The 12,456-nt window shown below is 44.5% G+C and overlaps 1 protein-coding gene across 3 annotated transcripts in view; it reads right to left on the reverse strand.

Moving 5' to 3' along the window:
- The window catches only part of LOC126267208 (homeobox protein araucan-like), a 629,127-nt gene that overhangs the window by 100,019 nt on the left and 516,652 nt on the right, over positions 1-12,456 (reverse strand). The window lies entirely within an intron of this gene.

A 12,456-nucleotide genomic window follows, 5' to 3' on the forward strand; every position in this document is an offset into this window, starting at 1 on the left:
CGCTGCTACTGGAAGGAGCAGCAGACCCTCCGAGCTGCACAAAGCCACAGTGGGAGCAAGTCGTTGCAAGAATGGAGCTCGACCACGGTTCAACGTGAGGTGTGTTGTTATTTTGCATTACAAAATGTTTGACGTGGATTGTTCATTGTGTAGCAAGTGTGACGGCATGCGGTAAACCTTAAGCTCGTAGCTGACGACTGGAAGAGGAGAAAAAGAGGCAACGGAAAAGGCTACAGCACGTGCTTTCGAAATGCTGACTTTTAAGTGAGCTTATCTAAAATACGGAACAGGAGATATGGCGCGGTAATGAACTGAAATAGATTACCTTCTACGACGAAGGGAATTCATGCACATAATTTCAGGGCTACGATGCAGCCCCTTTACATATTTTCAATAAAACTGTTCTTCTTGGAAGCTTTACCGACTTTTTCGCGTAGATAACAAGATTAACAACCCAGACTATAAAAAGAATGGTTATACCACGAGTGCAGTTCCGATTTTATACTGTAGCTACCAGAATGAACACGTGCGGATAGAGGTAACTGAATGTCTGGGCTTTCAGAAATATGCGAGACATTGGCTTGTTTGCATGAGATGCAGACTGACACCGACCGCGATTGCAGACCGTCAGTACAGGTAAAAGTACGCTGTGCTACTGCAAGAAAGCAGTGGTATACGATTTTTTTTTCCTTCTCCTCGGCATTCAATGCACAACATATTTATATAATAAAAATTTAGCCTTCTACAGTATCCTTTGCGCAGTCCAACCAAATTTTACAGAACTTACAATCTCTGTTTATAAATAACACTTTATTCCTCTGCTGGAACCAAGTTAGAATAGGAGTGGTAGACCACGCAAAAATAACGTGAGATAATTGCTGGACAGTAGGAGCTCCGACATACAATGACGTTTCAACGGAAACTCCTTATGTCTGCCATGATACTGCCATCAAAATTAAAGCTACGTACATTAAAAGTGCAGTCATTAATACCCTTTGTTTTCTTGTGGCAAGCTGGAGGTCACTTTGATTATCATTTACTCTATTCGTGTGCAACAGCTATCTGCTTTATTAATATCAGAATGTTTTGGAAAAGACCATTGCAGAATGGGGACAGCAAAAGTTGAGTCAAAATATTGATCAATAAATCGTGTTAGGTAGAAGTATTATTAGATTGCCTCGCATTTGCAGATGACGTGGCATTTTTAACTAGGAATTTTAGCCCAAGAACAAATTGAAATTCTTAAAGAAGTTGCGGAAAAAGTAGCACTACAAACAACATTCGAAAAAACGGATTATATGACATGCAACAAACAAGCACCAAAGTTTTTGAACTCGGAATATGGAAAAATAAAAAGTGTTTCACAATTTAAATACTTTGAGGAAATCATTGAAGAAAACGGTTAGTTGCAAATGTATGTATTCCCTACTCACAATTATCAAGGTACGTAGTTTCATGATATCCATTGTGGCTATTCTTTGCAAAAGTGAACTAATGAAATGTATGGAAAACTTAACAATAAAATGAGCTCACTACCTTTTCAATAACCAGTGTAGATTGCGAATTACAGTTTCAGTATCAGGCTTCAGTTGTTACTCGAACGACACTCCAGAAACAACAATATTATGGAACGCATAGACTGCTACTCACCAAATAGAGGGCTGTTGAGTTGCAGAAAGACACAACAGACTGCCACATATTTGAGCTTTCCGCTATAAGGCCTTCTTCTATCTTCTAAAGTAGAAAAGACACACACACACACACACACACACACACACACACACACACACACACACACACACACCGCACGCTGTTGTGTTGTGTTGTGTGTTTTACAGAAGGACATGCAGTCGAAAGCTCAAACGGCTTTTTGTCATGTCTGTCTGCAGCTCAACGTCTTATCTATACAGTTAACAGCAACCTATTCTTCCATAAGATTTTCCACGGAAACATGCAAGTTGGAAGTTATAGCACGTTCTAAATAGAATTTGTGAACTTGTAATGGAACATGTAGAGAATTATAGAAGACTATATGCAGATTATAACTAAAGCTCACACCACACCCGAATAATTATGGCTTCTATTATGTGATATCGCAAAGACGCACCTGCCACAAGTCTTTAACATCAACATCTTAACACACAGTACTCATAGTTGACGAATCGCACAATTTATAGGTATAAATAAAATCTATGCGTTTGCTATGAGGCACAGACCAGTGCATTTACACTAGGCGAAAACGTTGCGTGCGATAGCAGGGTGTTAATAGCAGCACAGTACAGTGTATTCCACGAGCACTTCGCAGTTCTTTTTATCGTGGGTAAAGGAATTATTAATGAAAGTGCGCAGCGAAACCGCCAGCCCCCAATGCGAAAATAATAAGGGCCGCGTGTCGGAGGGTTCCTCGGAAACAGCGCTAACTAGTAGCGAAGCAGAGTCCATTAGCGGTCTGTGGCGACCGCGGCGGCAGCCAGGGGAGTCCGCCGCTGTCCAGCACCACACAACACGGCGCGGCGGCGCGGCGGCGCAGCGTATGGCGGGCACAATAGGCGCGGCTGATTTGCGGACGGACCTCCCCCTCGCTGCCGCCGGCACTTATTTCACGCGGACGCCCAGCTGCAGGGGTTGCGCCCTCACGCGCTGCCCTGACGCGGAAAAATTGAATTTCCTCCGCCTTGCGCCCTCAATCCGTAGCCCATCCCATCGTTTGGATTATTCAGAGGCAGGACGCCCTCGCAAAAGCAGTTTACCAGATTTCGAATTCTCCCCCAATATTTAAGTGAGATAGCTCCTATTTTATATTTATCACCGAACACAAGAATTACATCGATCAGCAACGCTTCCTACGAAGATTGGTAACTGGTCTTCTTGAAAATGTTACGTAACGTTCGTTTGTGCGAGAGAAATAAAGGGTGGAGCAGTCAAAAGTAGCCCGCCCGCCTCCGAATGCGAATGCAGTATTTCGACTTCTGAAATAAACAGCTACAACACTGGACAGTTTATGGAATTATCGATTGTTAGCAATCTTCTCTCAATAGTACAGTGTACATTTTTGCGGTGTCAAAAATAACTTTCTCGACAGAAGAAGGAACTGAAATTGGGGAAGCATATAGGAAAACAGGTTCGATTAAGGAAGCTCGCTAAATTTTCGGGGTCAAGTATCCGGATGGAGGACTACCGACAAGGAAAGCAATACAGAGACGGTATAAAATTTGGTGCACCTACATATCTGTGCAAAATAAAAACGACACAGAATTTCTTTAGTTCACACACCAGAAGGTCTTGCACACATCCTCCGAAGAATTATACGGAACCCAAAGAAAACTCCATGGAAATTGGCCCGGCAGCCACGAGTAAATATGAGTTGCCAACGGAAACCGCACCGTGTGGCGGATGTGCAGCAATCACGGAAGGATGACAGTCAGAAACGTGTAGATCATCGCACTTGCCTTTTGAATAACATCAACGATGGTTTGTTTGACAGTGCGCATTACATCACGAGTTATAAAACATTGTTTCATCTTGCCGATCATGTCAATTGGCATAACACAAGGTACTGGGGAACGCAGAACGCTAACATTCTATGTCAGCAACCTCTCCATGACGAAAAAATTGGCGTTTGGTGCGATGTAACAGGAACGAGCATCACCGGACCGATATTTTTCGACATTACCCTGAACACGGTTGCACATATGGAAATTTTTGATACTTTTTGTGCTCAGCTCACTGAATATGAAAGACAATACTTATTCTTCCAGAAAGATGGGACAACCACTGGTCTAAGGTATCGCTGGAACCACTCCATTATTTCTTCAATGAGGAGCAACATTCATAGCCAACACGTTCGCCGGACCTAACACGTGATTTTATCCTGTGGAAACACCTGAACAGCAACTATGAAATAAATCCTCATACAGCACAGAAACTGAAAGACAACATCAGCCGTGAAGTTGCCGCCATCGATATCCCAACATTACGCCGGGTGTATATCAGTATGCACAGACGTGCACAACTGTGTACTGATACTGCAGGGTGTCATTTTCAACATCTTCTACAAACTTTTTTCCCTGTATTTTTCATTGTAAATAAATGGTAAATCCATTTCAGCTCTTTGTTCCTGCAATTTCGGTGCGTTTCTCTATACTTACACAGGCTGCTTTGATCTGCGCCGCCCTGAACATCATGATAGCTACTTTCATATGCACCATCTGAAAAGGAAAGTAAAGGAGCCAGAAGACATGGTCACACGTCAATGAACACTTAACACGCCATCGGCAGGCAAATAAATGATCAGAGTTCCAATTCTTTTGGGCAGGCAGAAAGACTGTTGTGACGAGGACTGTTAGGGTATATAAGGAGCGGGAATAGCGTCAGATTTTGATTGATCATTGCGAAGGACAGAGAGGGACACTGCATATGAGACAGAGGTTCAAAATGGCTCTGAGCACTATGGGACTCAACTGCTGTGGTCATTAGTCCCCTAGAACTTAGAACTACTTAAACCTAACTAACCTAAGGACATCACACACATCCATGCCCGAGGCAGGATTCGAACCTGCGACCGTAGCAGTCGCACGGTTCCGGACTGCGCGCCTAGAACCGCGAGACCACCGCGGCCGGCCTGAGACAGAGGTATCAGGATGTGAAGGAGTTTGAAAGAGGCCCCATTATGGGTATCCATTTGGCTGGTCGAATCGTGCAGTATCCATATTTGTAGGGCATTCAGATGCATCAGTGGCTCAATGTTACGCAAAAGGGGTAACGTGAGGGGAAGAATACAGGTCATCAGCTTCCTAGTCACCGCATGTGACCGCCGCAAGAGCGGATCGCTGTATTGCGAACCAAACACATCTCCCCCTGCCATCCGAGGAGGAGTAATGCATTCCCTGTAAAATTTTATGTCACTCCACATTGTTGGTCGGAGACTAACGACAACTGGACTATAGAATAATTGTCCCACGCTTGAGTGACTTTGAGGTTCTCCTGAGGCTAGTAAGATTTTCATATCTGTCCACGGTAGAGAAGTGTGGGACCAGCTTGGACCAGCATCCAGGATATCAAGGAACGGTTACTGCAGGTGTGGCCAGCTTGCCTCATGACTGCTTTTTGACACCCTTCCCAGTGCATCCGACCAGGCCAGAGCGGGTGCAGCATCATACTGGTAAGTGGGCACATACAGCCAAGGTTTTCGTAAATGTGATTAGATTTTATAATAGCTAAAATGACGTCACATACCCTCTGGGCCCGTGAAGCTCCATTTAGTTTCCTACCCCTTTCTGAGTGCTTTACTTTGTTGGCAGTATCCTGTGTTAACTGCACAGGGAATGAGTACGCCAGAATTCCTTAGCGTCCGTTCCGCAGTGAGTATTCAACATGTATAACTGCTATGCGGAATCCCTGGTTTCAGTGCCCAGTACCGCCTGGGATTTTTTCTCGGTGGGAATACTGGAAGGTGTTGCTCTCTGTCACAACTGAGAAGTTACTTGAATTAAAAGTCCCTCAAAATTCTAGAAATCTAACAGCGGCTGGGAGAATGACGTACTGATACCATTCGCCTTCACACAGCATCCAAATGCCGTCACTGACAATGGGCAACTCAAATGCCAGCCGGCAGCGCACGGCCTTCGGGGTCATAACGTGGAATCGGTAACAGCAAATCCTTAGGATTAAGTGAATGAATTTCAGTTCAACTGCGTGTGAAGTCGCTAACAATACTTCGTGGGCGTTTGAGAACGACAAACAATACTCGGAGGAAGTAAAATAGGGATAGGATACTCTCGACCGGAAGATCATTGGAGACGGAGCACGATTTCGAACTGGAGAAAGGTAAGAAACAAAACGGCAGTAGCTTTAAAATGCTGCCAGGCTTGGTAACGATGCTCAAGCTGAAGGGAGTGGAAGGATAAATGGAGAGGGAGAAAGGGGAGGAAGGGGGGCGGGGGAGAATGGAGGAGATTTATTGCGTCGTATAGTAGTATCAACAGCGCGAGAGCAGAACAGTGAGTTTCACCCCTACCAACTTTCGCTATTAATGATCTACGACTAAGCAGGCAGATGGATAGGCGGAGAACGGCAACTGTGCTGTTGTTGGGTACTTCCGGGAATATAGCGAGACTTGAATTATCACCGATGAGTACACGGAAACAGACAGACATTAGCGGAAAATGGCAACGACCAGTAGCTCGCTTTGTCCTTTTTGAAGGCGATATTTATGCAACGCAGGGCAGATACGGTCTACACGTGTCGGATGCGGGCGGCCTGAGGGCGTCATTAGGTTTCAATTACGAGCGGCGCGTTGCGCGGTGCGGTGCGGTGAGGCGCCATTGTGACGGCGCCGGGTAATGCGTATTTGACGACGGCCGCCATTGGCTGGCGGCGCAATTAGCCTGTCCTGGCCAGATAAGAGGCCGCACCACCCCTCGCCTCACTTCGATTCCCCAGGCTCACGTGCGCGCGCCACTGCTTTCCGGGGTACCCACCCTGCACTGTGTTGCCCAATCCTCTTTACTAGGAAGTGGCATGTTATCACTCGAACACCATTCTAAACAGGCCGACAATACATCTACGTGTCTACATATACATGACAGTTCACACTCAAGACCTGGCATTGTGTTCATAGAACCACTTTCAAACAATTTCGGCCCTTTCCTCTCTACTACAGCACTTGGGAGAAATTAACTCCTAAGCCTCCCCGTGTGAGATCTGATGTCTCTTATTTTACAACCATGGTCGGATACATATTTCTTATCCGCAGAACAAAGTCGGTGACAAAAATTTCCTGGAAAGATGTCGCAGCGACTAAAACCGTTCTTGTTTTAATGATTTCCATCACAACCAGCGTATCATATCCGTGACACACTCTTCCCTATTGCGCTGCCCTCCTATGGAATTGTTCTCTGTCAGTCTCTTAACGTACCCCTACTGTGCAGCAACACTCCAGAACAGGGCGGACAAGCGTATTGTAGTGTCTCTCTTCAATATATTGTCTGCATCTTCTAAGTGACCTATCAACTAAACGAAGTCTTTGCCTCACCTTCCCCATAACATCTCACATATGATGATTCCAATTTAAGTTGTTCGTAATTTATTTAACGTTCATATGTAGGACCTTCTTATTCTTTTGGATCGAATGTCACTTTTCTCATAAATCAGTTGTCTTTTCTTAAACATTTCGCAATTCGTTGTGATCTGGTGACTTTACCATTCGGTGAACGACAGCATCTTCTACAAATAATAAAGGCAGGTCCTTACATTGTCTGCGCAATCGTTTATACAGATTAAGATCGGCATAATGCCTGTAATATTTCATTGGTGAACCCAAGATATCATTTCAGTTTCCCTAAATACTTTCCCGTCAATTACTACAAACTGTGGTCTTACTGCAGATCACAAATACTTTCACACACATGGAACGGTCCTCCATAGGCACGAAATTTGGTTAGAATCCTTATAAGAAACGGTGTCAAACGCCTTCTGGACGCACACAGATATGGAATTAACTTTAGAAACTGTCGATAGTACTCGTATTTCGTTAAATAAAGAGCCAGCTGTGTTGAACCCGTACTAGTTTTGTGTATAGGTTTCTTCAAGATATTTCAGAACGTCGAAGGCAGAATATGTTCTCAAAATCCTCCATATCCCTGTTGCAAACAGCTCAGTTTACAATCAACAGACATCACCATCATCGTCGTGTATCACAACCGCTTCCACTGATCCACGGAGCAAGGAGAAAATTTCTCAGCCTGGCGGCGAAGTACAATCTCTAATGGCATGATCATGAGGGTGGCGCAGAATGTAAGATAGCAAGTGATCTCGTGGGTATGTAAACATCTTGCGTGAATTACATTCCATATCTACAAAGGAGAGACAGTCATATGGGCAACTGTTCCGCCACACCTCGAAATACACTTTTAAAATGGAGGCCTTGACAGATACCTGGATGACGACTGCAGTGTGAATGAGGTGTCCACTCTGCAGCTGATCTTCATCGCCATCATTGCTAGGTGTTTCATGAAAAGAGATGTGGTCTTGGTGGCAGGAATTTGATACAGGCAGAATAGATGTACGAAACGAGAATAAGTATGGGCAGCGGAGCATCTCCATCTCAAGTGTTAACGTGTGTCGCGTCGGAGGATTGACTCAAGCCAATAGCCTCATTCACGTCAGGCAGCTTGCATACGACTTAAGCCTCTCCATTTGCTGTGTAGTTCATGTCGTGACAGAATATTGGACTACTAGATGTTTCCCTATAAATTTCGTAAAGTCTTTGACACTGTTGTGGCTGATGACATACTTCCGACGAATTAAACTTGCTAATATTTTTTCATACTGTTGTTGTGCCTTCGGCCAGTGTCACTTGCTCAGAGACCTCACAAGAGAAACTCCCCATCTCAACACCCCCCCCCCCCCCCCACATTTAGTGGTAAGATCGTCAAGTTCATCACAGCCCGTCCAAAACTGAACACAGATCAAGCACGAAAACAGGAAGATGATTTCACACTTCAGCACACCTTTTTCCTGTTTTCATGCTTGATTTGCGTTCAGTTTTTGACGGAGTATCCGTTGGGCCATCTTACCACTAAATCTAAGAGGGGTGCGATAAGGAATTTTCTTTGTCAGCAACCTTTATTGCGGAGAAGTATTAAACAATCTATTTTTCGTCACAGTTGTTGTTAACGGTGCCTGAAATGTTGCAGGCAATAAGCGTACTGTGCGACGGATCAACATTTTAAGGCCAGCTTGAAAAACATGTGCCACTGAAAGCAAGATGGCTCAGATAGCATCGTGCATGTTCTCTAATGTGGTGACGCGCACACAGCCTAGGAAAACGCGTGCGACCATTAACATGGGAAGGGCGCCCAGCTCCGTCTGAGACGGACATTTACGTCTGCTGGCTGGTGTGCAGTTTGCCGGCTCGCGCCGCTAGCAGCCGGAAGCCCGCGCCGTCGCGTGTCTCCCTGTGCGCTCCAGCGTGGCGTGGCGTAGCCTGCCTTGCCGTGCTCATTGGCAGTTGGGACCGCGTGGCGAGTTGCGGGTTGCGTGCGCCGCGTCCGCAGGGGCTGCCTGCCTGCCATTAAGATTTCCAGACGCTGCTCTCTGCAGATGAATGGCCGCAACTGTGGACGGGGGCCCACGGCTCAGCTGTGCAACACCGGGCTACTTCCTTTCTATCCCAGATAACTCCCTCCCCTGCAGCTAAACAGAAATCTGTTTATACAGAGGTCACTGCCTTTCGACACGAATTCGAATAGTATACAAAGTGAAAATTATTTTAACAGACGAGCTTTGGCAGGGTGCACGGGACACAAAACAAATTTTCTTTCTCGTGTCATATTCTTTCGTGAGAGTTTTTTAAACAGGTACATTCGTTTTCTGTGGTGAAAATTAAAATAATGTTGTATGGGAAATAAAACACTTTTTCTCGTGTGTTTTCGTGTGAGGACAAAATGTAACACAAAGAAGTTCTAATTCTTTATTACCATGGGACAATAACATCAACACAACATAATCAATTCAGTTACAGCAGAAGCTCAAAAATGCCCCCATTGACTTGCAAACAGAGGTTAACCAGTGGGTCAAGTTCTGTGTAATACGGTCAAAGGCTGCAGGAGTGTCTTTAATTCCTACTGTTACTCCTGCTGCTGCTGCTACTACTACTACTACTATCAGAGCAACCAGATTCTCTTCTGTTTCAACAGGGGTTTTCTGAACAACATTGCACATCTCTCCGTGCACAAAAAAAGGCCAGAGAGGTCAAATAAAGAGCTCGAGTAGGTTATGGTACAGGACATTGGAACTAATCCACTTTCCTGGAATCTGTCGCTACCAGAATCGACGCACAGTACGACTAAAGCGTAGCAGCACCCCGTCATGCTAGAACCACATGTGCTTCCCCTTAGAGAGTGGCACGTCATCCAGCAACGCTCTGGCAAGTAAATTTTAATAATCCCAGTCATTTAATGACCTAGACAGGAGATACGGAATTATCACCAACAACTGCCCGCACATTAACGTAAAACCGCAACCGATCAGCCGAAGTAAATATGGCATGTAGATGAACCTCACTCAAAGCATGAGGACTGTTGACGTTGAAGACCCCATCACGCCCGAACATTACTTCATCTGAAAACAGCTCAGATGATTGAAGTATAGGAGGCATTAGACACCGTTCCACGTAACACTGCGAACCTTTGCTTTGGGTGGTTAATGATATAGTTCAGGTTGTTCAGACCCTGGAAGTGAAATGGATTATCAGTTTCTCATGAAGGACGTTTCTTACCTTTGATTTGGCTTACATGTTTTGCGCAATTGCACGCTTGCTGAGAGCGATAAGGTCCTACGCCATGTGCCGGATTAAAAAATGCTCAAGGTTATCATTACATTAGAGAAAAATGTTTGTTTTGGTGCCTCGCGCACCCTCCCAGAGTTTGTCGGTTTAGATCATTTCCACCCTGTATATCATATTGTCCACCAAAAGATTGGTGATTCTACATTCAATAAAGCGTCACTGTAGCTTCTAACCCCCTCTGATTTTGTTTAACGCAGTTAGAAGTACCTTTCTCTGTCCAATCGCTGCAAATTATTCTGCTTTTTGCCAAGTTCATTTTTCTGCCCCTTGGAAAACTATGTACTCCATCCCCTCCGTAACGGAAATTTCTGGCCTCTTATTGCTTGCCTACAGCATGCGTCGCACCCGCAATGTAATTCATATATTACTGGCAGCGTCTCGAATGACTCCTCCTAACTGGCGAAAGTTTGACGTCTTCTTACCCAGTCGGATTTGCACGACGTGAGTATGGAAAACAATTCTTGTTCGTCCAGCGGAAGGTAGCAGATATGTCTAATAGGATGAAATCGTACACGCTCCCTAGCTTTCTTTGCTGGGATTAAAAATTTAAAATACTTTACCAATAACGATATCTTTAACGTTGGTGCCCAAGCTTGCTTAACGATAGGGCGGATGATTGGCTTAACTCCCTTGACCTTTTGAAGCGATGGCTCTTGTTCGGTGATCTTGCTGTAGACAAGCATTAACTCAACTTTCCTATTTTACCGTTCCATCGGCATGTGTATCTTATCTTCCAACAGCAGTTAAAAACAAGGAAAACAGTGTGTGTCGAAGTTTTCCTTGAATATAATGCAGTGTAGCAAATAAGATTTGAGTGACACGTTGACTTGGTCTTATTAAACTCGAGAATAACTTCGTGTCAAATAGGTTTCATTAAATATGGGGACTCTTGTGCTTATATATATCTTATGAATGGAGCATGTTCCTGCTTTCCATAAAAGACCGACTTTTTGACGATGTAATACGTGCTTTAAGCTCTGTGTTTGGGAATAGTAATGTGAGGGGGGCGGGGGGGGGGGGGGGGGGCAAGACTCGCGTCCACCACCACATGGTAACTGTCACCGCTTCTGGTACTAGAAGTGATGGTCAACAAATTGAAGTCCGTCCCTCTACAACACCAAACCAATTACGAATCTGTGGTACAGCTTCAATTTCTTTGGAATAAAGAAATGGTTCTCTTCATGGAGCGATACATTAAATGCCTGCAGTAGAATCTGCGTTCTAAGCGCGCAGTCCGGAACCGCGCGACTGCTACGGTCGCAGGTTCGAATCCTGCCTCGGGAATGGATGTGTGTGATGTCTTTAGGTTAGTTAGGTTTAAGTAGTTCTAGGGGACTAATGAACACAGCAGTTGAATCCCATAGTGCTCAGAGCCATTTGAAGCATTTTTAGAATCTGCGGAACAGGTTACTTCCGTCTTTCTGCATTTCAGAAAGGCCTTCGAACTACTACATCGTCGACTAACAACCAACATACAATCATAAGGAGTATATCCACAGCTGTGCTGTTGAATCTATGGATGTTTGATTGACAGAGCCAAGCCAATTATCGTGATAGCGAATAATGAAGTGAAATTGAAGTGACATTGGTGTGTCCCAAGGAAGCGTCTACGATCGATTTTGAGACGCGGTCAGCAAGGTTGTAAGATTGTTAGTTGATGCTGCTGTTGTGTACAAGGAAGTTGGGTAATCGTAAGAAAATGAAAAATATTAAAGCGATATTTCCAATTCGTGTAGTGAATGGAAACTTTCTCTGTATATTTGGATACATGCAAGATCGTGCGTATGAGAAAGAAATGTCCCGATATAATGAGATTACAAAATCAGGAATGAACATCTGCCGCTCGCCATAGCGTTTAAATATCTAGAGGTAATACTAATGAAGAGGTATGTAATGGAACGAACGCACAAAATCGGTACTGAGAAAGATGGATGTAAGATTTCGATTTGTTGACAGGGTTCTGCGAGAAGCAATGTATCTGCAAACTAAATTGCATACAAGACGCAAGAGCGGCCAGTTCTGAAATATTGTTCAAATGTTTGGTGTCATTGGGAAGTACGCATGACAACACACACAAAATCTTCAGAGACAGGTTGGTATAGCGCATA

The sequence above is a fragment of the Schistocerca gregaria genome, chromosome 1 (assembly GCF_023897955.1).
Source record: "Schistocerca gregaria isolate iqSchGreg1 chromosome 1, iqSchGreg1.2, whole genome shotgun sequence".
Taxonomy (NCBI): domain Eukaryota; kingdom Metazoa; phylum Arthropoda; class Insecta; order Orthoptera; family Acrididae; genus Schistocerca; species Schistocerca gregaria.